This window comes from Peromyscus maniculatus, chromosome 14, assembly GCF_049852395.1.
Source record: "Peromyscus maniculatus bairdii isolate BWxNUB_F1_BW_parent chromosome 14, HU_Pman_BW_mat_3.1, whole genome shotgun sequence".
NCBI classification, from domain to species: domain Eukaryota; kingdom Metazoa; phylum Chordata; class Mammalia; order Rodentia; family Cricetidae; genus Peromyscus; species Peromyscus maniculatus.
Window position 1 is genome coordinate 46,259,205 of NC_134865.1, and position 27,486 is coordinate 46,286,690.

General features: G+C 43.9%; 1 protein-coding gene across 3 annotated transcripts in view; it reads left to right on the forward strand.

Annotated features, from left to right (window-relative positions):
* Positions 1 to 27,486, forward strand: part of Syt16 (synaptotagmin 16) — a 274,838-nt gene that overhangs the window by 71,510 nt on the left and 175,842 nt on the right. The window contains exon 1 of one of the 3 annotated variants that reach the window (XM_076550881.1): positions 25,716 to 25,798. The exons of the other annotated variants lie outside the window; for them this stretch is intronic. The gene's annotated coding sequence lies outside the window, so the exon portion shown is untranslated. Of the gene's footprint in view, positions 1 to 25,715; positions 25,799 to 27,486 lie in introns of those variants that run through there. 3 annotated transcript variants of the gene reach the window in all.

A 27,486-nucleotide genomic window follows, 5' to 3' on the forward strand; every position in this document is an offset into this window, starting at 1 on the left:
GATGAGCAAAATCAGTTAGTGAATCCCCCCAGGGTGGAACTGTGTTCAGAGGAGAGAACTCATTTTCCCCCAAAGCGCTCCTTCTAGGTGTCCATAAAGCTGAAATAAAAAGGATTACGAAAATGATTGGCATACATACAAAATCTGGGTCACAATGCAACTTCTATTATCACATACCTCATACTCTATTGAATATAAGATATGCAACTGGGCTTCAAGTTTCTATAATGGAAAGAAGAGAGGGCTGCTTCTGGCATCATACCCTCAGCTGACCGTAAGCTGTGAGCTTTGTTGCCAGGCAGTGAGTGCCAACCTCTAGGTCGGTCTCTGCAGTTTTCTTGTCATCTCTAGTCTGAACGTGAATGGCAAGGTCATTATTGTTTGGATTATACTAGGACAGTAGAAATCTTGGTGGCTTGTAATAAGCATTGCCTGTCTGTCTGTCTGTCTTTTGAGACAGGGTCTCACTATTTAGCTTTGGTTAGCCTGGAATTCTCTATGTAGATCAGGCTAACCTTGTGCTCATAAGAGATCCACCTGCCTCTGCCTCTCTGAGTGCAGGGATTAAAGATGTGTGCCACCATGTCTGGCTTGCTCTTGTTAATTTAAATGTAAAGAGAATCTTCTGGAGTTGCATAAAGTCCACCATGCAGAGAGGGCAGGGACTGAGTGATACTGTAGGTATTGAGGTAGGAATTGCTCCACAACTTACTCTAGGCACCAGTGACAGTGTCAGTTAAATCCAGCTTCATGTACTCTTTCCACCCTCCTCCTACTGATTAACTCCAAGGGGAGAGGGCCTGTTTGACCTGCTTTGAAGTTGGTCCCCACCCTGTGGCCAGGAGAAATTAAGGCTTCTTGACTTTAGTCCCAAAGACTGAGCTCATGGAGAAGAGACAACTTCTTCAAGAAATTTTCACATGTGTGTGCGTTTATATGTGTGTGTTTGTGCATGCATGCATATGCACACACACGTACACATTAGAGGGTACCAAAAGAATGTGAGCCACATGCCAGGCAGCTGTGCCAACACCTGGGCTCTTTCCTGAGGCTCTGTTGATGGTGACACAATCCCTTGGTACGGCCGTGACCTTGCTTTCCCACCTGTCCTGGAACTTCCCTGTAACATCCTCCTCTCCCACTGTCTTCATTCTCCTTCAGCTGAGCTGTCTCACTGGCTCATTCTGACTGGTGAAGCTCTTCTCTATGCTCTCCTGTCAGGTCCTTGTTGCAAGAAGCATGCCTCTTCTTTGTGTGCGAGCTCATGAAGCTTGTGCTGGGAAGTATTTATTTTCTGGCTCAAGGATCTCTGTGTAGACATTGCTGCTGCTGTAGCAACACAAATGAAGCCCTTTGTCTGTGTCAGGCTCTCTCCTGAGCACTTCCCCGGTGTAAACTCATTAGCCCTCCCCCATCTGACATTGGTTAGTATTTCTAAGTTCCAGGTGAGAAAAATTCCCTTGTGGGGAAGGTCAGTAAGTTGCCCAAATTCAAAGAGCTAGTGAGTGAGTGAGTGGTATAGAACTTGGTGGCACTCGGAGCTCTTGATGAGGCTTGACTGTCTTCATGTGTCTCCAACCCTGATCACTCATCACACAGCTGTCCCATCTCTAAACGATTCTATTTTCCCATCACCCACATGCTTTTGTTCAGTCCTGCACAGTCTGTTTGAGCAACGTATTAACTGGCCCCCAAATTCTTGAAGAGTGTTCAGCACACTGCCGCCAGAGAAGGCATCACAAAGTGAGATACGATCATATTGTTAATTTGCTTATGATCATTGAATGGCTTCTTGTTACCTATGGTGCCAAGAGCGCTTGAGTCTAACTCTCCAGTTGCTTCATCTACTTGCATTCCTTCCCACAGTCAGTCAGCTACTGTCATTCATCCCCTGTGTAAGGCTCCGGAAAGTGCTCAGGACATGCAAAGTGCTTTATAACTTGGCAGCTCCACCAAGTACTTGCCGTTGTCTCAGTAGGCATCATGTTTTCCGTCTTTGGTATGGTCTAGAGGATCTTTATGTGTTGACTCCCCTGTGTTCATGGCATAAGCCCTATGTGTGTCCCAAGGTCCTGTGCATATAGCATCCCTTTGAGAAGCCCTTCCTACTTCATCACAGGTCAAGAATTCCTTGGAGAAGTTGGCGGGCTCTTTGTTATATTCGTGCAAGCTCCCAACCCCAGGAGAGGGAATCCTGATGTTGCTCTTGTGTACCACTTGACCATGATTCCACCCATTCCCTGGCACTAATGGATGACCACTGAGTACCAAAGCAACTGCCCATGCATATCTTCTCCTTGGGTCTCTCACCTCTCTAGAAGTTTGGGTGCTCTCAGTTTTGACACATGGTTGTGGGGAGGGTAGGAGCTTGATTAAGGACTCTTGACCCTAAGCAAATAAGATTTGCTGTTTCCTTGACTTCCTATAGCTTAGCATCATGTGAAATGCAAACCCAGGCTTCCCAGTACCTTGGAGGTTGGGGGGTAGAATCTGTTTTGGCATTTCTATGACATCATAAGAACGTGCTTGTTAATAACGCACTCATACTTAGAACAAACTTTTATGAAACATCATGAGTACTGCATTCCCCTGGTCTGAGAGTTAAGGGTTGAAAGGGAAGTGTGTGGACTGGCTGCCTTGCCGCCATCCAGAACTGGATAGTTGGAGCCTGTTTCTCACCACCTCTTTGCTATGTGGTCACCATCTGAGCATATCATGAGCATCCAGCCATCATGATTGCGGAGAAAGGGGAGCTCTCGGAGACACCTGTATGCTCTCTGAACACTGACCTTCTGGCCTCCAGAGTGGAGTGCTGGGGCCCGTGATTAGGTGGAAGAAGCCATGTCTTTGGCGGTGCCCATCGATGTACCCCATCCTTCTCATCGGGCCTCTACAGGCACATTGGCTAAGGCTGTGGCCTACTTTTGTTGCATGCATTGTATTTGTGGATTTTTCCCTCTATCGTTCCCGTATCTTAGAACTATAATTAGCAGCTCCCAATCATCATTCACTTGAACCACTGGGAGGTTAGAAACATAGCAATTATTAAAAGAAGGAGATCATTAAAATTTACTCGAAGGAAATGAAGGAATGGTCAGGAGCACATTTTCTTAGGTGGCCTAAAACTTGCAATGCTATCTAATTGTGTCTGTTATATTGGGGTCAGGGTAGAATATCATGCACTTACTTATCTTGCATACACCCACTTTGAAAAAAAAGCCCCCTTACCTCCCTTTCTTGTTCTTGCAATAGCCTAATATCAAAGGCCTGTTAGCACCCATTTTCCTTCCCAAAAAAGATGACTGAGATCCCTGACATTCTTCTCAGGTTCCTGAAATTCTACCCAGATCAATCTTGTAGCTTAAAGTCATGATTTATGCTAACAGTATTTTTTTTTGGGGGGGGGACTTTAAACTATTATCAAGTGCTGACCTCTTTCATGAATGAGTGTTGTGGTTAGGGAAGTTAACTGGCATGCACAGTTCACGTTCTCCCCATGTAGTGCAGAGTTGGTGCTCGGAGTCGGCTGCTGGGGAAGTCACTGTGACACATGCCTGTGACATGTGGTTAGGAGTGATGTAAACTGCCTTCAGGACTGGCTTTTGTGTCCTCCTCCTGTATGGGCCGGCTGACTGTCCACATCTGGGTTTTCTCAGACGTTAAGGGTTGAGGACAGCTGCATCTTTATCAGTCTAATCTGTGACACGGGCATGGGCAGATCCCTCTATCCCGGCAGCGGGTGGACTTATTTTGTGTTAAGTCCGTGTAAATTGAGTTTTCCTGTTCTACAGCTAATACCATCCAGACTAATGAAGTGGCAAGACACTTCCTTAAAAACCTGTTTTGGTAGTGATTTTGAGGCAGCCAAGTGCCTCAGGGAGGGAGAGTGAGGAAGTTGTGACTGCAGGCAAGCATGGGGAGGGTCTAGAAGGTCAAGCAGTGGCTGCAGAACCAATTTCCGTTCCCAGTTATTGTGGTCAGGGTTCTGCACTGCCTGTAATACTGGCTATCAGGTACTTCTCATTGGGTTGAGATTTAAGATTCTTTTCCAGTTTTCAGTTTTCTTAGTATAACATTGTCTTGACCTGGAACAAAGCTTTGTAAATTATCTCTCATTTGCAGGGAACTGTCTCGAGCACCAGTGTGCAAAGTTTGAGTTTTTCCTCACTGCAGACCCCTGTCAGAATCCCAAGATAAAAATGCAATTATTCTAAACAACTCAGGATGTATCGTTTATCATCCATTCATCCATCTACTCACCCATTTACCTACCCATCCATCCATCCATCCACCCACCCACCCATCCATCATCCATCCATCCATCCATCCATCCATCCATCCATCCATCCATCCATCCATCCATCCATCCATCCATCACGTGCCAGGAACTCTTCAAGATTTTGAGGACATAGTCATAAATGAGCTACAGCACCTCTTAGCTCATAGATCTTACATTCTAAAACTCAGAAATCATCTTAGAGGTAAGTTAGCATTTTATCTGCTTTCTCATCCAGACCCTGTGCTACAAGTTGTGGTGCATATCAAAGGACTGGAATTCCTGCTCTGACATCTTTATTGAGCCAAGATAAGTCTGACTGGCCTCTTATCTTTACAGCACAAGAGACAGATAATCTGAGCTGAATTATACGTTCCTCTCAATAGTTGCTACATACAAGTGATAAGGAAGATTTTTGAGTTCAAGTAGAAATATTTGATTATTTAGAATCTCAGCTGGAGCTGAAGATCCACTTCCAAGTAGGCTCCCCACTTATCTGTTGACTAGAGGCCTACTCTCTTACCACGGAGGCTTCTCCGCAGGGTCATTTGTAATATGACTGCTCCTATCCCTAGATAGTGCCACCCAGAAGAGAGAGAACAGGACTATCCCAGGACATGCCACCAGCCCCATAGTTCTTCCACATTCTGTTTTTTTATTCCATGATTTTATATTCAATTGTTTAGAACTTAGTATTGAATCCTTACTTAATTTTAAATATATTTGATTTATTTTTGAAAATTTCTTACATACTATATTTGCATAATTTTTACCCCCTTCTTCCCTTCTAACTCTTATCATGTCTCCCCACTTTCTCTCAAGTTCATGATTCCTTCTTTAATTACTAATGTTACATATGTACATATGTATATGTGTTTATGTGTATGCATACATATAACCTGCTAAATGCCTTTACTGTTGCTCATAGGTATATGTGTTTAAGACTGACCACGTGGGATTGGATAGCCCATTGGGGGCTTGTCCTTGGAGAAGACTGACTCTTCATCTCTCAGTGTCCACTAGTCTCCTGTAGTTCTTCATCTAGGGTTCACTTTATGACGTCCCCCCATTCACACTGGCATGTCAACTGGTGTTGTCATCGCACAGGTCTTGTTTAACTGACCATATCATTGTGATTTTATGGGTAGAGCTTCCCTGTCAAGCATAGGAAGCACTACCTCCCAGCAGATGTTTTGGTCTCTGGCTCTTTCATCCTTCCGTTCTCTTTGCCACAATGTTCCCTGAGTCTTAAGTAAAGGGGTCACATAGTAGACGGACCAGTTACTGTTATTCTTACATTCTGTCTCTTGCACAGCTAACCCTGACACAGTGTGGGAGAGAGGCCACAGAAGAGCATGGAGGCTGGGAGTGGAGATCATGGGGGTGGGAGTGGAGATCATGGGGGTGGGAGTGGAGATCATGGATGCTGGGAGTGGAAATCATGGAGGCTGGGAGTGGAGATCATGGATGCTGGGAGTGGAGATCATGGAGGCTGGGAGTGGAGATCATGGGGGCTGGGAGTGGAGATCACGGAGGCTGGGAGTGGAGATCATGGGGGATGGGGGTGGAGATCATGGGGGGTGGGGGTGAAGATCATGGGGGGTGGGAGTGGAGATCATGGGGGGTGGGAGTGGAGATCATGGGGGTGGGGGTGGAGATCATGGGGTGTGGGGGTGGAGATCATGGGGGGTGGGGTGGAGATCATGGGCGGTGGGGGTGGAGATCATGGGGGGTGGGGCAGCATCGTGACAACTAGCTGGCTACCATAGTAGCTTTCCTCCATAACCTTTTTACTCTTAGAAATACCCCAAATCAAACAAGTGTATGAATGTGTCCTACAAAAGGGTTTAGTCTTAGGCCTTTGACAGCGAGTTAATTAGTTCTTTTGGTGTAGGTATGGTCATGTGATCTTGATCCTGTACCCTCTCTCCCTCTCAGCACTTGGATTTTTAGACATTGTTGAGTATTTAACATGCTATCTCCCTACCAGTCCTGGGCCTAAGGTGGCCAGACACCCCGCGGACACCCCTTTGGTCTGACAGGCTGCTTCCCCATCTTCCCTTCCCAATTTCCTCTCCATGCTAACTGAAAACTGATTTGGGTGTAGAAAGCTTTGATGTTCAATGAAATCATAAGGTTATCCTTTAAGCAGAAACCTGTGATGATACTAAGAGCGGCCTGAGGAGTTAGGTGCAGGGCACATACTAAATCAGTGGCTCACAGACTTTTCTGGTCCTCAGAATTCTGTCATGAGAAATGCAGATTTCCATCTTTTCCTAGACCTGCTAAATCAGGATTGTTTGAGAAGAAGCTTGTGGGTTTTTTTTTTTTGGTTGTTTTTGTTTTTGGTGTGCAATGTGAGTGTGCATGTATACATGTTCACATGTGTATTGGCACATGTTTATACTGTGTATATGAAGGCCAGCAGTTGAGATCACCCAGGATCTTCCTCCGTTGCTCTCTGTGAGCATTACTGAGTCACGGTCTCTTGCTGAACACAGAGCTTGCAAATTCGGCTAGTCTAGCTAGCAAGCTTGCTCCCAGGAGCCCTGTGTTTGCTAGGATCATGGCAGGCTAACATGTCCATTTATTATGTGGATGCTTACGAATCTAACCAGAACACAGTCTTCAAACTTGATGGCAAGCGCTTCTCTCACCGAACCACCACAGCCCCAGATCTATTTATTTTTGAAAAAGCATGCATCTAACTTATATTTTCAAGTCTTGTTTGTAAAACGCCAGGTTGCCTTACGATGATAACGTTAGTGAAGTGAACTTCTTACTTAACAAACATTCAAAGTCAGTCCTTGTTACTATGAAATGGGATTGGGGGATATGATTGAACAGTCTTAATATGCAGGAAGTGTAGTCTCCTCATTTTTCTGGTGGTCATGTGACCTGGAGGAAGCATGGATGGAAGGGAAGTCTGGTGGCTCTGCCCTCATGGTAGTCTGAGCTCCAGAGGGCCTTCTGGGTGAGCGACTCCCCTGTTTGACATTTAGTACTTAGAGATAAAGGATCTTGTTATAGTCCTAAAATCAAGCCAGCCTCTGCAGCTGATGCTCCATCAAGAAGCAGCCATTTCGAGCACTAAAGTCACAGTGGGCCTTGATGGATATTTTTTTTTTTTTTTGTGAGTGCTTGTAGGGTAATAGGAGGGATGCTCAAAATAATTTAGACTACATGAAATTTTTATTTAGTAGCCTAACTTTAAAACTCTATGAGAGGGCCTAGGTGGATGGCTCAGTTAGCAAAACACTTGCTTGGCAAGCACATGGACCCGAGTCCAGTTCCCCAAATGTGTATGAAAATAGCTGGGCATGGTGGTATGCTTGCCATCCATTGCTGAGAAGGCAGAGGTTTTTCTGGCCAGCCAGTCTCCCCTCTTTGAACTCCAGGTCAATGAGAAATCCTGTTGAAAAAGGAAGGTGGATGGTGTTTTTGAGGGTGATATCCAAGGTTGTCCTGTGGCCTACACACACACACACACACACACACACACACACACACACACACACACACACACACACACTCCAAAAAAGAAGTATGAACTACTTACTTAGATTTGCGGGGCTGCCACAAACAAAACAATCATGGCGACTCAGAATAATAGTGATTTGTTTGCGTAGAGGTGTGGAATCTGAGATCAAGAAGTTGGCAGAGTTGCGCTCTCTGAGAACTCTGAGGGAGAATCTTTCTTTGCATCTTCTGATGACTCTAAAGTACTTCATGGATTATGGCTGCAAACTTCCATCTAGCTTTAGCTTGTTCACTCCATGGTCTGCCCTACTTACCCCCCCCCCCCCCCCCGCCCGCCCATGTCTCTCCTCTGTGTGTCTTAGAAGGACAATTGTCATTAGGGTCCGTCTAGAAAATCCAGGGTGGTCTTATCTCAACATGTTTCATTACAACTACAGAGATCTTGATCCCCCAGGTGAGGCCATAGTCATAGATTCAAGGGCCAAGAGCTTTTGGGAAATCATCCTTCAAACTACCTTGCCATACATAGCATAGGAAGCAAACCATATGTAACCTCACTTACAGAGTCTAGAGTTGACAGAACGCTTGTAGAGCCTTTCATTATGAATGGCTAAGGAACATTTGGTGATGTCCTTGGTCTTCCCCATCCCCGTGTCTATTCTAAACCAGCCCTGCCTTCTTTTCAGATGGCTATAGCCATCTTCATCTTCTGTGCTGAACCAGATGTCATGCTGGGTTTGTTGCAGTTTCCTTGTTTGGCTCCATGTCTTGCTCTGCAGTCCAGTCTGGTCTGAACCTCACAGTCCTTTTGCTGCGGCATCCTGAATGCTGGGATCACAAGTGCGTACCTGCACAGCCAGCTGGTTGCCCTTCCACTCAGTAGCCTGTGGACAGTCCGAGTCCTCCGCTTCTGCTTACATCCAATGGAAGTTCAGTCCTAAGAGAAAATCACTGCCCCCAACATGACAAGTACTTCCATGATGACAGCCGTTTTTGTTCCTGTTTGCCCTCCATGTACAGGCACTCCAACCCCATTATTTCTCAAGTAGGACATTGTATTGTCATAATGCTTTCTGCAAGATGTCCACGGCCTTTAAATGTATTCTAGACACGAGGCCGGCTCTGGTGCATAAGACAATAAACAGTGAGAATAAAGCATTGAGCGGCTTCCTGCTTTTCAGATGTAGCTCTCCTGGGCTCTGTTTTCAGATGCTACTCCGAGCTCTGCTGGTCCCCAGTGGCAGCATGCTGCTTCGCTGGGATTTTGCTATTGATCAGTTTCTTGGCTATCGATTAACTGTGAAGGTTGCACTTTGATCGTGCCTACCAGACTAAACTTCGTAGGGTATCTCCTCAGACAGATCTTTCTTAGCCTGATGGACAAATAAAGCCACAGGGATTCTAACTGGATAACTAAACATCCATGAAATCAGTACAGAGCTGACCTTTTAAATGTTGCTCCTAATCTAGAGTCTTTGTGGAATGGCTTACCATGCACTCAGCTAATATAGGTACACATATATTAGCTGATATTACACATATATATAGGCTCTTTAGATTTAGAAGCTGTAGTGTGGCCAATTTCAAGGGGACATTCCCATCGACAGAGTTCCAGATTGGAGGTCATCGGAATTAGAAAAGCAGGTGTTTCCCCAAGTCCATCCTTCTTTAGCCAAATGACCATTTTCAGCTGAAAGTCTACAGAAGAGGTCAGTTGGTTTGCATCATTGAAATGAACATTGGGCAAATGAATAAGAGGCTCAGAGGAGCTGTACCCTTTGTATTTCAGGGAAAAAAAACCCAACCTGAATGCGCAGAAGCTTAAAAAAATTGAAAGCACTAAAATCAATATTTAAAAAGTTCATTTAACCATAACAAAAACACCTTAGAAACAGACTTTTTTTTTCCCACCATGCTTTGCAAAGAGAAGTGGGGTTGTCTGAGCTGGGATTGGTCACTTGATGTGGGGAACTTGCGATAAAGAACTCAATGTTCCATTGAACTGGAAGCAAATTATGTTGCCGAGGAAACCAGCTCCTCTGTGCTTCTCAGGTGAAAGGATGTTTGAGCTTTAAAACAACAAAAAGAGACACTTCTATGAGGAGTATTCTTTGCGTTGCCCCTCTTGAAAAAGTGTGGTTAGGGAAAATGAGAGTATTCTTGCTGCAATTTGCTAAACTATAATAAAGGCAGAAAATTGCTAGGAAGGCATTTGACTTGTTTCCTATGAAGGATGCTGGTGAAATTCAATTGCAAATTCATTAATGTCATGTATGATTATGGAAGTGGTGTGTCTTCAAGGTGTAATGCCATTTGAGAACTAATTTTGACCAGTCAGTTAATGATTTGGTTTTATTTCTCTGGATACATGCTCCACACTAGGTGACCAAAGATTTATTAATGCTTTCTTCCAATGTGAAAAAAGCCTCCTTTTTCCCCTCTAGGCACCAAGAAAGAGAATCATGCATGAAGAAAAGGGAAAAACATGGGCTTTTTTTTTTTTCAAGCTGGAGGGTAGGGTGGGTAGGTAGGGCACACCACCTTTTCAGTTTGCTTACAGCTGGTGCACTAACAGTCTTATACAAGTGTGAGATTTTGTGTACTTAGGATCAAGGAGTCACTTGTTAGGTGTGATTTCAAGGGAGTCCGTTTGTATTAACCTGCCTTTGGGACACTCTTTGAATTGCTTGTACCTTTATCCTTGCAGTCTAGCGAAGACTGTTCAATAATGAAGTACATTTTTAATCAAAGATTTCCTCACACTCTAATCCTTTATTTCCCAGTGGGCCTAACCTGATTTACTATGCCGAGGAGCCCGCACAGCCTTGGTTTTCTCCAGAGATGTATGTTGACTTTTGAGACAGCAAGGAAAAAAAAAATAGTTTGCCTCCTGGATGTACTTGAGTTTTAGACTATCCATCCATTTGTCTCTCTACGGAATACTTCATTCCCCAGTGTACAAGGCAGCAAAGGAGACACAAAAATGCATAAGACCCAGTCCCTGCCTTTGCCATCTCTTAATAGAAGCAAGATGAACTAACCCACAAGAGAGCCCCAGGAAGAACACGTGGGGGTGGCAAGCACTCGAGAAATAGTTGTCAAACAAATGAGTAAAGATAGAAATGCTGTGGAACAGGAGGCAGGGGCTGCCGGTGCCTGCTAGGGAATGAGAAGTCCTGGTCCTCCTCATTTCGTCCAGATCTTGACTCGATAACATCATAGTCAATGTAAATTCTCACCCCTACCTACATCTGCCCTTTGGACAACTCAAATCTACTGTGATCTGCTTGGCTTCCTATAATTTTTCTCTTAACATGCGTCATTGTATAAAAATAATGCTATATATTTGTTGGCTAGCTTGTTTGTTTCTCCCACTAGAATGAGAGCCCATGCGTATAGGGGTTTTCTTTCTGGCTTGCTGCTGTACCCCAAGATTTTTAGTGCCCAATATGCAATGAGCACTCATCAAATGTATTTGTTAAAAGGATGACATTTAGACTGGGCTAAATTTAGTACGGGGGATGCAGTATTATGGAGTTGAGGGAATGTATACTTTATTATAACCTTAGTGTAAAGATTTGAAGAGATTGCTCAGTTGGCCAAAAAGTTAAGAACTTTTTCTTACACCTTAATAATAAAGTTAATGTGGTTTAAGCCAGTATCACAGAATACTGGTGTGCACTGTGTGCAGAGGGCTTTGTTTTTGTTTGCCTTTTTAGTTTTCCACTAGTATATACCATACATAATGAGTTTCATGATGTCGTTTCCATACATGTATATAATATATTTTAATCATAGTCACCTGCTGTTATCATTTCCTGTCCCCATTTCACTCTTGTTGACCCCCTTCCCTTTCTCCATGAGTTTAATTAGGGTTGCTTACAGGAGGGTGAGTGAGGGGGTGTTCACGGAGCGTGGGTACCTCAGTGGCGGTTACACTCCTGAAGTACAGGTCCCTTTCCTAGAAACCATTAACTATGTATAGATCGTCTGGAGGGGTGGGGCCCCATGAGCTCCCTTCCTCTCCATGATAGGGTGTTGGTGGGTGCAATCTTGTGTAGTTCCTTTGCAGGTAACCACAGTTGGGTGTGGATTCAAGAGTGCCACAGCTCTGTCGTGTCCCAAAGTCAGTCTTCCACACCATCCCCCTACTTCTCTGCCTCTTACATCCTTTCCAAACCTTTTCTTTAATTGCCACGAGTCGTAGCCAAGGTGATATAGATGTCCATTTATGGCTGAGCGTTCAACGGTCCCTTTCTCCTAACACACTGGCCAGTTATGAATTTCTTCCGCCATCATTGCCCACTGTGCAAAGATTCTCTGACTGAAGCTGACAGCAACCCTATTACATGAGCACAAACACAGTTATTTAGAAGGTCATTTAATGGATGCTTCATCTCCATTTAGTGAAGAAGAGCAGTAGATTCCCCAGTAGGGCCTCTGAGCCCCCCAGCCACTGCCTTCTGACTGGGTTACAGAACCAGATACAAGTTCCTACCTCTGGAGTGGACCTCAGACTCAGTTAGCAAGGGGTTGGTTCCTCCCGTAACAGACTTGTCATTATTGCATCCGTGGGCCTATCTTGTGGGCCAGTCAGTAGTGTTGTCTACAGGTCTACAGCTAGTAAGACGACTGACAATCGTTCCCTAGCAACCTGGTGAGCACATTCTTTCACTATGAGATCTCATGGACAGAGAGGAAGTTTCCATTTCCAGCCTCATTTATTTTTCTCTGCTTGTGACCATAGATTTTTTTTTTTAAAAAAAGTATTTTGTTGGCACATGTTAATGTATAATAATGTATACAGACTGTTGATCATTTCAGGTTTGGAATACAACAATTTCTCATCAGTAGAAATGAAGGAAAATATACCCTTATTGTTATGATTATGTTGTGGTCATGGACATGGAATTTTATTCTCAGATGAAAACGAGATTACCATTTGATAAGTTTAGATCTACGCCCCCCCTGCCCCCCAAGAGAGATTGAGAGCAAATCTGAAGAGTGGAACTTGCTTGACACTTGAAAAAGGTACGGCAGGTGATGTTCATGAGAAAAGGGCTCATTAATTTTAAAGGCTGGCCCAGAGCTTTGGTTTGCCCAACACGACCTCATCTGCAGACTCACTTGCTGCAATGCAATGGAGAAGCCACGCCCAACTGGAGAACTCCAGATTTACTGTAACTCAGTATGTTAAGTTGGTCTAAGAGAAACCCAGGTCCAGTTCTTTAATACATAAATAAATAAGCTCCCCAAGATCTCTCAGGGTGGGCACTCCTGTTCTTTCATATTGGGGCGGGGGAATTCTCTTTGGAATTAAAAACTTGAAATATAATATTTATGCTTTTCAAAAATGTAAGGCCTGTGGACGGCTTTGGAATTGCACCACGGGAGACTCGAATTTGTTCAGTGTGAGCAGGCACCGATTTCTCTGTCGCCTCTGGTATTGTTTTGGAGGTGCAGAGACGCCTTTGAAGCCTAGGCCCCACCCAAGTCAGTTTACTAGAAAAACCTTTCACTGCAAGAAAAAGCATGGGCGCTGCACCCAGAGGAGGTGCAGAATAAACCTACTGGTCTTGTTTTGTTTTGTTTTTGTTCTTGCTTGTTTTCTGTGTTGGTAAAACACAGCTTAAATGTTGAATCATGCTGTGTGTGAAGTCCCTGGGCATGATTTTAGCCATCTTGGGATGACCGTTTCTCCTCCAGTGCTGACCTGACATCTGAGTCATTTGTCTAGTCAGAATCTTCGCTGGGGAGTCCACTAAGCATCTCTAGCTGAACGTGACTAGGGCAGACTTCTGAGTTCTTCCTTACCTCCCCCACTCCCCATTCCCTACCCTTCCTCTCTCTTCCACCATCCCCTAGCTGTGTAAAATGGCGCTACCTCTTTTATGAAACCAACATCTTGGGGTTATTCTAGACATCTTTTTGAATGCTGCATTGGTTTATCAGCCACACCTGTTGGTTTAGCTGCACCTCTATTATTGTCAGGCAGGTACAAATCACCCTGATTCCTCTCTTGGATTTTCTACCTAATCTCCCCCCCCCCCAACTTTCTCCTTCCAGCTGGTTCTCCCAGAACAGCAAAGTAAACCCTTTAAGTCACAAATTGGGCCCTGTTATGTTCAAGCCAAACCTGCTCTTCATTTTCCACCATGAATAGCATCAGATCCAAATCCTTACATAGCTTCTTGGTGGTACATGATCTGACCCAACCTATTTCCACCACACTTCTCCTTCTTTACTAGCTCCTGGCATGTTCTGAATTGCTTAAGTAGGACAGCAAAGAGAGACAGATGGTGAATAAAATATAAGCCTTTTTGTTATAAAACTGATGGATGAACATAGCTTTAGCTCTTTGGCTAAGAGAGAGACAGCAGTGAAGGGAACAAGGGTCCTTTTTCACAGAGCTAATATTCAAAGAAGATATATTTAAAACACACATATAATGCTGTATACACATACATATATGCACATACAAAGCCAAGACATTAAAAAGAATCAGGAGGGTGGATCTGAAAAGAATTGGGGAAGGTGAATATGATCAAAACATGTTGTACAAAACTCTCAAAGAATTAAAAAAAAATTAAACATAAAAAGAACCAGAGTATTTTTTTTTCCTTTTGAGAGACAGGATCTTCATGTATAGCCCAGGCAGGCCTTAAGACTTTTTATAAGGTCTTTTTTAAAATTCTGCTGATATGAAGGAAATACATTTCTTTATGAACATCCTGCATCAGCCTGCTGAGTGCTGGGATCTTGGGTATGTGCCATTGTGTCTAGATAATACAAAAAAATTGAAGCCTCCAGTTGAACTCTAGGAACAAATTAATTATTAACTTTGTAGAGAAGTAGGAAATACTTAGAACCAACCAACATGGAAGATTTACTGATTACACTTATGAATGTGAATATGTGTCTGTATATATATTTACTACTTACTCTTATTTCCCAACACCTATCACAATGGAAAAATTTTTGGATCATATTGCCTCTGTAATGAAGATGATAACTATATGTATTCCGTTGTTGGAAAGATAACTCCTTTGTGCTAGGGCCCAGTGTGCCTTATCAGCTGGTCTTCCTATGGCGGCATTCTTCAGACTTCTGGAAACCACACCATTCATTTGAAGGTTAAATTAAAGCATGGATTATTAATCTTTCTTCTGCTGACATCAGTGCACCAATGATACAGTCATTGCCAAAGATGATCTCATGTGTTTGAGGACAAAGGAAGCAGCATTCTGTAAATTCTACACGAGTCTTGGACCATTCTTTTTTTCTCCCACAGGAGCTGTCTGTCAAGGTAAAAGAGGGGCATTTTGATTCACTGCTATTGCATGTGTTTGAAAGTCACTTTTTAAGGAATAGCTGCTAACAAAATGAAACACTGATTAAATATTAAAGATGACTTATTAAAGATGACTTAAATTCTATCTTAAAGCATCTCACAGTTTCAGCTTATTCAAGTCAAACATCTTCAAACCTTGTTGAGATTTACCTTTGAGCAGAACTTTTCCCCCTAGGGGAAGCATTTGGATTCATTTCAGTCTTTGTTCAAGAAATACAAATTGATGCTTGCATGCATCAAGAATAAGCAGGAAACACAACTCTTTATAAGGTCTCTTTATATTCTGCTGTGTAAAGGAAATATGTTTCTAACTCACAAATGCATTGTATGTAAAACCTTGGGCTTTTCTACAGCCTTTTGCTTGGTTTCTTGTGTAAAAATCTTAATGCTGAATCTCTGAGGGGGTTCGTGACCTCAAAAAGTTAACATCACTATGCTAGAAAGTTCCATCCTTTCAAGATGTCTACTGTTTTTCTTATGCAGTATTCATTTCTCTTTTGGTAATTTCGCCCCACCTTTTTTGGGCTATTTTTAGTATGTATAATGAGAGGTCTAAGATCTAGCTGTAACCAGGTCAGTGGGTCTGGCCACTCTCTGGATAATAAGGACCAGGGTTCGAGACAAGTTTATTACCTGAGTGGTCCAGTAAGACCCACTTCTGAGATTTGAAAGGGAGCATAATAAATGTGCTATATGTGTTATTGGACTTGAAATCACAATGACAGGAATGCAGTTGCTGTGGTAACCATAGGTCAGCAGTTCTTAACCTGTGGGTCTCAACCCCTTTGGGGGTTGAATGACCCTTTCCCTGGGGTCACCTAGAGACCATTTGAAAACACAGATATTTACATTATGATTTATAATGTTAGAAAAATTACAGTTATGAACTAGCAATGAAAATAATTTTATGGTTGGGTGTCCCCACAACATGAGGAACCCTTAAAGGGTCCTAGCATTAGGAAGGTTGAGAACCACTGCCTTAATCACACAGAAGCAAGCCAGGCAGTCAGTCCAGGGTATAATCTTTCTGGGATACTGTTTGAGCTTCTGGGTTTGATTATATCTGATTTAAAGTATGTGAAACAGCTTTTTTTTTTCTGAAAGCTACTTGAATTGGCTTTTTAGACACTTGAAAATAAGAATCAGGACCATTCTTTACAAGGCTCTTATTCTCATTAGTAAACCCAGAACTGCATTATAAGCGACAGTAGAGACAGAATGTTGTCTTAGTAACCAAAGTGTTAGCACTTAGGGGATTTTCAGATAAGTACATATTGCTGGTCTCTAGAAACACTAATAAAGGTTATACTTATTCTTCTTTAAACACACGTTGACCTCCACATTATCCAGTGTCATTCTGGTTAGAGAGACTCAGTTATCCTATAGTCAGTCGCCTGATAGAGTAGATGGCAGGCTGAATGTAGAACACTAATCCAGAGTGATTATGGTAGTAGTCTTGACTGACCTAAAGTCAGTAGTTGGTGGTGACCAAATATATCTGCCAGAGAAGAGGATGGAGGCAGGGAATATGGAAGATGAATGTGAAAGAAAATGCTCATGATAAAGAGACCAGGTCAATATGCACTGTTTTTATGTTGGAGATATTTTGTAGCCTTTAAGAACTGCATTTCAAATGTTTATATTTACAGAAGATTCTTAATGTATTTCCTAGTAAGAGCACAGTGTGTTATGGGAGTATCGTTACATTTTAAAAACAAAACACATGTATAAATATTAATATGGCATTCTCAAAGATACATTTGAAAATGCAGAAAGCAATTATCCACTGTGGGTGAGATGACAGTGATTTACCTTTTCTTTTGCTTGCCTGTGTCCTGATTTTTCTACAATGAATATGAATTATTTGAGTGAAAAACAGCAGCAGAAGGCAAACCCTGAGAACAAACAGTGGGAACACATGGCCAGGCATTGCTAGGTATCAGAGACATGCAGGGTAGAGATCTGGGAGTCAAGGAAAAACATTATAACTCTCAGAAATAATAATAATAATAATAATAATAATAATAATAATAATAATAATAGCTCAATATATGGCAATGAATCCTAGAAGGGAAAATGGGACCTGGGTGCTGTCCTGGCGGCTCACCTGATGCCAGAAGCCCATTCTTTGAACTCTGGCAGTAATTTCCAGTTGCGTTCCATAGGCAGGCATTTCTCCAATGGGAACATATTTTAACTTCAACAAAATATAAATGTCCATGAATGGATCAACATGCCAAGCTTCTAGAAACGTGTTGCTGGTGTCAGTTAATAAACACAGGTTGGTGTTTCCCCTCTCAAAGACACGCTTTTGTTGCTTATTGCTGATGGAACAAATGACCACACAGCTGATACACAGAGGTGTGCCAATGCATTATCGTTGTTTGTGGTTCATATGTCTGAAATGTACCTTCCTGGGATAAAATCTGGGTGTCAGCAGAACTGTGTCCTTCCTGGAGACACCAGGGGACTGTCCACTGAGTTGCCTTATCTAGAGACCACCTACCTCTCTGGCCTTATGGCTCCATTTCAAGTGTTAGTGGGTTGGAGTCGTCTCATGCTTCCATTTGTTACATTATCTGTTTTGGTTCCCTCTTCCATTTACTTTTAAATTAAGTTGAATTCATTTATTTAGTATGTGCCCCACCGCATGTGGAGGACAGGGGACACCTTGTAGGAGCGGGTACCACATGGGTCCTGGGAATTGAATTCCGGTCGTCAGGTCTGGCCACAAACACTTGTACCCACTGAAGAGCTTTCTGCTCCCCTGGCACTCTACTGCTGCTAAGGATGGTCAAGACTTCATAGGACTCATCTGAATAATTTGGGATAATGTCTCATTTTAAGGTCACCTCATTGGCAACTTAGAACCTTGATTCTCCATAGCCCATATCCACAGAGTCTGGGGATCAGGGCATAGGCATTCGGTAGCATTGTTATGCTTCTCCTGGTACTATCCAGAGAGCTGCTAGAAAAAGCTGTCGGGCACTCACACTGGACCAGACCTCTAGATTGGTGAAAACCTCCCTGAGCCTTCCCATCATTCCTTGAACTGTCAAACAAGCGTCACCACTGTAGGAATGACTCTCGTGGCAGCTTTATTCCTCCATGGTTACCGCTCAGTAGAGACCAGGGAAGTTCTGCACTGCTGGACATGCCTGCATTCCCCTTGCTTTCTATGCTCTGCTCCTGTTCCTTGGACGATGCTGCCTCTCCTTCACCTGGTTGGTGTGTGGCTTATTTTCTTCCATATTCATTGGTAATGTCTTCCTGTTTTTCCTGGCTGCCCCTCTCTTTCCTGAGTCTAAGTATTGGAGCTGTTAACAGGAACTTGATGGTGACCTTCTTTTTCGCCCTTTCTCCTTAAGTGATCTCATCCATTGCCATGATGACAACCACCACCTTGATCATTAGAAGATTTCTATCTCCAGATATAGATTTATTCTATCTCATCATTTATCAATTTTACATCTCCAGACATAATTTATTACAGCCCCCAACCCAGACCTGCCTCTAGGCTTGTCTATACAGATGTCTGCCAGAGCCTTTTAATTAAGTGCCTTGATAGATCGTAGGCATTTAGATAAAGCTATGGTTAGGACAGATGTCCTTTTGATGATCCTCAACCCAAATGTCTGCAGTTCTACATTGGTTGAGTGTTTCTTAGTCTATGCAGCAACAGGAAGAGGGAATATTCACTGGCTTTTAATTTTGTATGCCAGACCCCTCCTCTACTTCACTCTTCATAAATATACTCATGGAGCAGATGCTATCCTTGCTTCCATTTTATACAAGAAGAGATTGAGGCCCAGCAAGGGTAAGTGGACTGTCCAGGCAGTTAAGTGGTCCAGCCAGGACTTGAATCTTGGTAGCCTGACTCCAGTTACCCTTGTCTGCTAGGTTAAATAGCTAAACGGTCTCAGGCTTGCTTCCAGTGAACCCCCAGACCAGGTGGGCTAAGGAACTCCCTCTACATGCCTGTAGCCGCCCCTCCCCCTCACTCCCAGTTTGGTTGTGGACTTGTGACATTGAGATAGTGTTTTTCTCTTCTCTCCCTCTGGGGGAATGAGCACCCACTGAATCATTTCTGTTTTCTCAGCACCCTGTGCTGAGTCGAGGACACGGAGGGGTCCGTCAGAAACCCTTTTGGGTTGGGCCTAATAGATGACCCAGTTTTGCACAGCTGTCGCCATGGCCCTCGTGTCCCTGTAGCAGAGCACTCTCTTTGAACCTTCTCCTCCCGCCCAGGGTAACTCTTTGCCCTTTGAGTCACTCTCAGGTCTAACATCAGATTTCCTTATTGCACAAACCACCAGCCACTTCCTCATCTGATAGCACCTGGGATTCTCCTCGGAGGAGCCTTCCCTTGCCACGGGCAAGGGGGCTCCTCGCCCAGCTGCCTTCTGTCTGGCAGGAAGCCACTGCGTTTCTAACCTTTGCTCTGGAGGCAGTGTCAATATTTAGTTTTGCATCCTGCCCTCTCGGCACATTCTTCCTTGCGGCTGTGTGGAGTCCACTTGGAGCAGCGGGACCCTCAGGCATGAGCAGCTGCTCCGAGGGCCCGAGGCTTCGGCCATTAGAGCAAGGGTCCGAGAGGGTCAGGAGAACCTTTCTGCTTGGCCCCTTCCTTTTTAACACGTCCTAACTCAAGTCAGCGCCTCTACGAGTTGCCATTAGTCACAGGAGGGGGACCCAACGAAGGTAGGGTGTAAGTGTCAGCGTGGGTAAGAGGAAGGGCCTAGGAGCAGGCAGATCTGGTTTCAAGTCTTAGCTCGAGTCGAACCCTAGAGTACTTGTGAGTCTCCAGTGAGCACTTGCATCTGTGTTTTCCTTTTGACACTGAAGTGGGACCAGTGTCCTTCTCAAATGGAACTATCTGGTACATATTTAACAGATGACGCCGTGGCTTCAAAGGGCACACCATAGCACCATGTGCAAAAAGAAAGACTTTATTTAGTTTCTGGTTTTTCTGGGTCAGGGTTTCTCCGTGTAGTTTTGGTGCCTGTCCTCGATCTCGCTCTGTAGACCAGGCTGGCCTTGAACTCTCAGAGATGTGCCTGCCTCTGCCTCCTGAGTGAGTGCTGGGATTAAAGGCGGGTGCCACTACCACGGCCCCGAAAGACTTTATATGTTGGTATTGGTAGACAGAAAGTGAATAGATTCACTCTGCTCCTTTAGGCATGTGGGAAGAGAATGGCCCTTGTGAATTTTTCATTGTATAAAACGTTAATTAGAGTACCAAAAGAATCTTCCAACAGCTGGGGCCCAAATTATGGCGCTATGGTACCAAATCCACTCCCAGGAAGGATGCCAATAAAAGCTGACCTCTCTCTCTCTGCCTTCCCTTCATTATTAAGTGGCGTGTGGCTTGAGGTATATTGATCTTAGTGATAAATTGTATTTATTTCTGCTTTTCTGGTTTATCACATAGAGCGAGCAACTGTGCCAGAGACTCCAGGCATGTCTTTGTCAAATGTCTTGCTTTCTGACCTCACCACTGGACTACACTTCCTGCCTATATTTTGAACAAATGTCTTACGAGGTGTTTGTTGTGCATTTGTACCTTCAGAGACAACCCAGTAAAATCTGTAGGAATCCTTATTTTTATCCTATTTATTAGCTGTGTGTCATGAAATCTCCACCCCCTAAAGGTTTTACAACTTCCTGGGCTCCACCCTAAAGGGCAAGTCTTTAACGTATGAGCCTCCATGGGAACATTATTTCTCCAAGCCGTAGTCGTCTTCAAAAATCTTGATAAAGCTATTGGGACACAGTACAGCTAATGCCCATGCCAGACAAGTGGAAATAAATTCCCAGCTTGTGTTTGAATGTCAAAACTTAATTATCTAGTATTTGATATATTTTTAAAAGTGCTTAAAAATCAATCTGTCACTTCTTTGTAAAGACTCAAAATCAACACACTATTAATTTGACCTTCCTTCAAAAACATGTTGGCAAAAATGATTAGACTGCATTCTTCATTAAGGCCACAATTAAAATGTTTTTGTGATGGCTGTCAGTCTTTTTTTTTTTTTTTCCATAAGTGAATGTTTTCTCTTAACAGTTAAATATCTCTTCAAGAAAAGTTAACACAGTGTGCCCTGGTGTTCACTGAGGATCTCATATGGGAGAAATGGATGTGAGGCCATTGCAATTAGTGTTGACAGACACACTGAAGGGTTGAGAGAGGCTTGTATAGCAGGTAGTTTCCATAAATGACTTTGGTTATGCCTAACACTGTGCCAGGCAGGTAATATGGTGAGATACTACGAAAGAGCCATTTGGTGAAGATTACTTATTAGGATAATTAACCCCAAACACCACGGGCTCCTCATGGCTTGTGGATCTTTGAGACCTTCAGACAATGACTCCTGTGTGTCGTCATGTACAGAACTTTCAACTATGACATGCAGTGCTTAGGGCAGACTTCCAGATAAACCTGTAACGCAACAAAGCTTGGAGATTTCTTTGCAGTTGAGAGTGTACGTGTTAGGAAAGGCAGAAGCAGCCGTTTAGCACGTAAGCACACACCCAGTGTGTTACTCATTCAGAACTGGGGTGTGGCCCCTGTCCAGATTTCAATCAAGTACCTGAACTAAGTCTTGGTGCTTGACTCTGAAAATATCACGTACAACTGGCACAGGCAATGTAGTGAGCACTATCGTCAGTATTCTGCAGCAGGAGATGCGTGTCTCTTACACCATCATGCTTCCCTTCCTACATATGGAAACTTCCTGCTTAGGAGAGAATTGGCAGAAAGATTCCTCAGTTACTTATTTTGTAAAATAGCGGTGACAATAAGTAGCTACTAAGAGTGTTGTATGGATTTAATAAATCCACCTCTCTGAGGGTTAAGTCCAATAACAAATGATAGGTACCCCAAGACAACCATACATTAAACTGCTTCGAAGCTTATCTCTCAGCTAAGCCAAGTCCACAGATGGTTTAACCTTAGGGCTTTGTGTTGGCTTTGGGTTTGCTTGTGCAGGTGCCCATTTGGGTATGCATGTGTACACTCATGGAGGCCAGGGATCAACCTCAGATGTTGGCTCTCAGGAGCTGTTCACACTTTTGGAGGCGGTCTTGGAACTCACTGAGAAGGCTAGACTGGTCGGCCAGTGAGTCCCAGGCATCATTCTGTATCCACCTCCCCAGTACTGGGGTCACAAGTGCATGCCAACATGAATGGCTTTATATATATATATATATGAGGGTTCTGGGGCTTGAACTCGGGTCCTTGTGCTTACACTTTACTGATGGAGCCATCTCCCCAGTCTCTTGCTGTGGGTTTCTGTCCATCTCCTTCACTCTCAAGGCATCTCTCAGCTGCCCATCAAAGGTGTACTTTCATTGCATCCCGGTCCCCTAGTTAAATGGTCTCATCTGGCTGGAGGTGCCGAGATGCCTTCTTTATTCTGGTCCAGCCATGAGCCTAGTTACAAGTCGGTGCTTCTATTGCTAGGGAAGAAGGTGAGAACACATAGTAACAGCAGCTAGTACTCTCTGGCACAGCAGTCTAGGGGTGCCTGGCTTCCGACGCTTTCAGCTACCTCCTTATAGCTCCCCCTTCCCCTTCCCCTCTCTTTTATTTCTTCTCAGTTGTTTATACCTGGGGTGGGTCCCCCATATGTGGGTTAGAGGGTGTTAAGTCTTGAAAAATAGAGCCTTAGGGCAGTAGGAGAGGAACGCCTGTGGCCAGTTTTTGTTAATTTGTGATTGTGGAAGAAAATCTTGGCACGGATTAGCACCACATCGTGTGTTGTACAAAGAGTGCTCAATGTGGACACAAACTGCTGTATTAGCATTCAGATTTAAGTAGCTAATTATATTCTCAGCATTTAAAAATGTGGAAAACAAACACTTTCCAAGATTACTTCGGGAACTAGTTAGCGCTGTTTAGACCCATTATAATTAATGTACAAAAAAAGGGAAGAGCTTCTCCAGCGCTTCGGGGGTTGCGTAACTGCGGTGCTCCTGTGCGCACACTGAGTGTTCTCGGGGGAAATCTCGTGGTCAGCTTGCATTTGGACCATTCTTCATGCTTTGACTCGGGTTTCTACCCGCATCTTTTGATGCGATGATTATATGTATCTCACTTTTCACCTGGAATGAGTCATAATCTCCCTACTCGAAGGTAAAGTCTCGGAAGAATTGTCTGTTTGGGGCCTGTACACAACTGATATCTCCCTGTCCCCCTCAGGGAAAAGATGTGGATTTCACAAGAATGGAAAAAGACAAGAACATTTAAAAACTCTAGGACCGAGGTTATGGTCAAGGCAGCATAAGACCATGTCTACTCCATGTGGGTAGGGGCCATTTCTGTGTCAGTCCTAGCTGTATCTCTAGAATATGCTTGGTACATGGTAAGCTGTCCATAAAATAGATGTTCTCAATAAGTAAGTGCTTAAATTAATTGTCAGGAATGGTGGGTGATATGCCCTAGCAGCCCATGTGTAAAAGACACAGGTTTAATGGACTGAGGACTATACAGGAGTTAAGTTGCAGCTTCCTAGTGATTGAGACATCAGGTACTAGAAGGAATTTGCTTTCTTTGTAGCTAAAAAGAAGTTTGACCAAACGAATGCTCAAAATGAATGGGAAGTATGTCCTATGTGTGGTTGAGCCTCACAGGAAACACAGTATTTAGTTCTCAGCGCCCGCTCTGTGAAGGGCACAGACAAATTGCCAGTGACGTACTATTCTCCTGTTAGTTTGTTTCTAAGACAAGGTCTCTCATAGCCCAGCTGGACTCAGCCTTGCTGTGTAGCAGAGAAAGACCTTGAACTGCCGATCCTCTTGTCTCCATTGACTGAGAGCTGGTGTTATAGGCATGAACTGCCACACTTGGGATTGCGTGATGCTGGGGACCAGACTGCAGGCATGTGAGGCAAGGGCTCTGTCAACTGAGCTGCATCTCAAGACTTTGTTGAATAATTAATTTACTCATGACATCTCAGATGGTAGTAGACTTCAGAGGCCATTTATTCTGGGTTCTCTCTGGGTCCTTGTATTGTTTCCGCAGCACCCCTGATAATGAGTGTCTAGTCTCTGTACATCCCTGGTAAGCAGACAGATCTCAATTAATGTTGAAGCATACTATTTCATTTTCTAGAAAAGTCTCTTTCTGTGCTTTGAGAAAAGAAATATATGACCAGGAGAATAAAGGAATGGAAAAATCAGGCTTAATGAAGATCACCTGAAGGCCAGCAGCTTCAACTCTGGAAGAGTGAGGCTGTGCAAGAGGAATTATTTTGGGGTCCTGGTTGCATGTGGATTGCACTAAGGTTCTGGTTAGTGTCACATAGGAAGAGGAAATTCTCATCTATGAGACAGGGAGCCTCAGAGGCCTTTTTAGATGGCTGCTAAGGGGGCCTCTACAAGGCTCTGTGCATGGGAGAAGGTTCAAAGCTTTTGTCTGTTTCAGAGGATATCCTTGGCCCTAGAACTAGGAGCCACTGTTGTGGGGTCTTCTGTGACTGAGCTTGCTTGCGTGCTTTCTGTCTGTTAGTCTGTCTTTCTGTGTCTCTTGTATACAGAATTAAAACACGGTCTTTCTTTTGTACTTATGGAAAATAGACTAATTAGATACTCTAAGAATTGCTCAGCTGTAATTATGTGATTCCTCTCCTGCGAAGAGGAGAATTTACAATCTGTTCCAGCCAAGAAGCAGTGATGTTTCATCCCACAGACTTCACATTTTCGGGTTTCAGGGAGTCAGCTCCCAGGTATTGCTTCTGCCTTCACCTCTCTCTCACCCAGGCAAAACCAGTGCTTTTTATCTTCTGTGATCCTCTTGGTTCTAAATTCTGGGCGTCATGGCTTTGCCTCTGCCCAAAGCACTATGGAGCTATCCAGAGAAGCTGCAACGAGTCAATGCATGAGGAACCATGACTTTTCATCCCAGCTTCTGATGTTCACAGGAGACTGGGCATTTTGACTTCATCAGAATCCCACCTTGTCATCCTGTATTTGCTTTTCAGTGTAGGGACTATAGGCACAAATAAGAGGAAGTCCCTTTTATGATTAATGGAAATATTTATGGTCAGAGTCTGAATTTAGCCAGTACAGCAACTTTTATATTTGTTCCTCAAAGGGAATACCACTTGCAGTTTGAGAGATTAACAACTTGTAGCAAAATCTCCAGGAAGATAATTTTGCCCATAAGAAAGAACTAATAACCCCACTGAACAGGTGGTTATCATTTAAAAAAAAAATGCTTATTGAATTCCTAAGGCAGACAGTTCTCACCGCAGTGGTGGTGAGTCAAACAAGCTTCTCCTCCTCCTCCTCCTCGTCCTCCTCCTCCTCCTCAGCAAACATTGCTGTGGTGAGTCTCACTCAAGTAAGCAGTCAGCTTACCTCTCTTCCTGCCAGGTGAGAATCATAGCCATCCGCAGCTGGAGAACTTAGTGTTAACTCCAAAGAGGGCCCCAACGCATTGTAATGAGGAGATAGAGGAAAACCAGAGTAACCCACTCTCAGGAGGAGTGGGGGTGACTATGGGGTTGCCTTTTCAGGAAATACTGGGTAACCCTGAGGCCATTATGAGTCAGCTTTCAAGGAAACATTGTGTCTGACTCAAACTTTTTGCTCTTGTGAAGGCTCCATAGAACCCGGTGAGTTGGACCTTCTTCTAGACCATTCTTGTGCTGACGTTGGAAGGCTGTTGCTGGAAATGTGCAAGACCTTTGGTAGATATTAATTTGATATTTAACCTGGCAGGACTTGGTTTTCTTTTGAGTTAAGGTGTGATTCTTATTGCTGGAAATTGAAATGCCTTATGGATCTGTGCCACAGGCGATTGCTTGACCACTACCGGAAATCGAGGAGGTTAAAAATTAGAGTGGGACAGAGGCCGGAGGTGGGTCTAGATGACTGAATAAGTGAATGAATGAATGAGCACTGGCCAGATTTGCTCTTTCCATCACAGATTTGAATGGACACCCAGGGACTCCCAGGGATGGACACCCAGGGACTCCCAGGGAAGAGGGTGCTGGAAAGTCCTTCACTGAGTAGCAATTGTAGGAAGTGAGGTGATGACCCAGGTTTTGCTTTCCTGTTTGTGTGAAAATTTGTGTTCTAGCTTTGACTTTGACGTAGGGCTTTGAGCCTAGTGTGGACACCCACAAGTCTAGGTATCTGGCCAGGAGACCATGTATAGGGGGATTAGCAGTGTATAGCCAGTGAAAAATCCATGGCAACAGGGCCTGGCTTTATGCACAGCTGAATCTTTCATGTCTAGGTGCAAAGCTCAGCCACTGGGGCCTTGGCAGAACAGGTGGTAGGTACCGTTGCATTTGGAGGTTATTTGCAAGGTGTCCTGGCTACTAGATGGATTCTTGTCTGTGGATATTGGCTCCTCCTCTGTTCAGAGGCACATTAGAGGTGTCTGGTTAGTTTTTAAAAAAAATAATTTCGATTAAAATGGAAGCCCCACTTCCATTAACCCATTCCATGCAGGCTGCGCTAGAGCATAGCCTACAGCTGGTTGTCAGGGTCCTGATAATGAGGCTAAGTACATAAGCGGGGACAGAAGCACTTCGCAAAGCACTGTCTCTAGCAGGCAGAGAGGAGATTTAGTAGACAGAAGCCTGACACTTCCTGTGTGCATAGTCATTAGTGACAACCTGTGAGCTTGGGGAAAACATGATTTGTACTGTGGAACAAGAATATTGCTAAATGCCTGCCCCTGCAAAATCCTCAAACTAAACACATCTGATAGGTCACCTCTTCAGCCTTGGCTACAATTTGCCTTTTTTTCTTTCTTTTTTTTTCCTTTTTAATTCACTCTGCAGCCCGGTGGAAGAACAGTCCAGGGGCTACAGGATCCTCTGGCTTTTATTCATAGAATTGGTTATAGCTGCACTCTGTAAACAACTTCCAACAGGCCCTGGGAAGCTGGCTGGTCAAGCCTGTTCGCTGGCCCTTCAGGTTTGGTGGATAAGCAAGCAAGGTTGGAATTGCTTGAGGACTGAGTCATGGGTGATGAAATAAAGAACATTCCTGGTGTTGAAACATTCATACAGAGAGGGAGATGGAAACAGACACAGTGTCCATGTTGAGTGGAGAGAAAATGTATCGCGATCAGGTGAGGAGGAGTGGTTTGCAGGGTCCAGGAATATAGGAATATAAAATGATGAGCTTAAGAGATGAACGCTGACAGTCATCAGCTCTACAGGTTAACTGCTAACAATGACTCTCTGCTTTACAGCCAGGTCCTCTGTCAACAGCCAGGGGTTAACTTTTAACCCCCTTATAGCCAGCAACTGCCCAGACCAAAGCTAACTCTTAATAGTTGTGTTTACGTGACTTCTAGCATGCACCCCATGCTTGATACTATAAAAGGAGGCCAGTACCCACCTCCATTGCCATAGCCTCA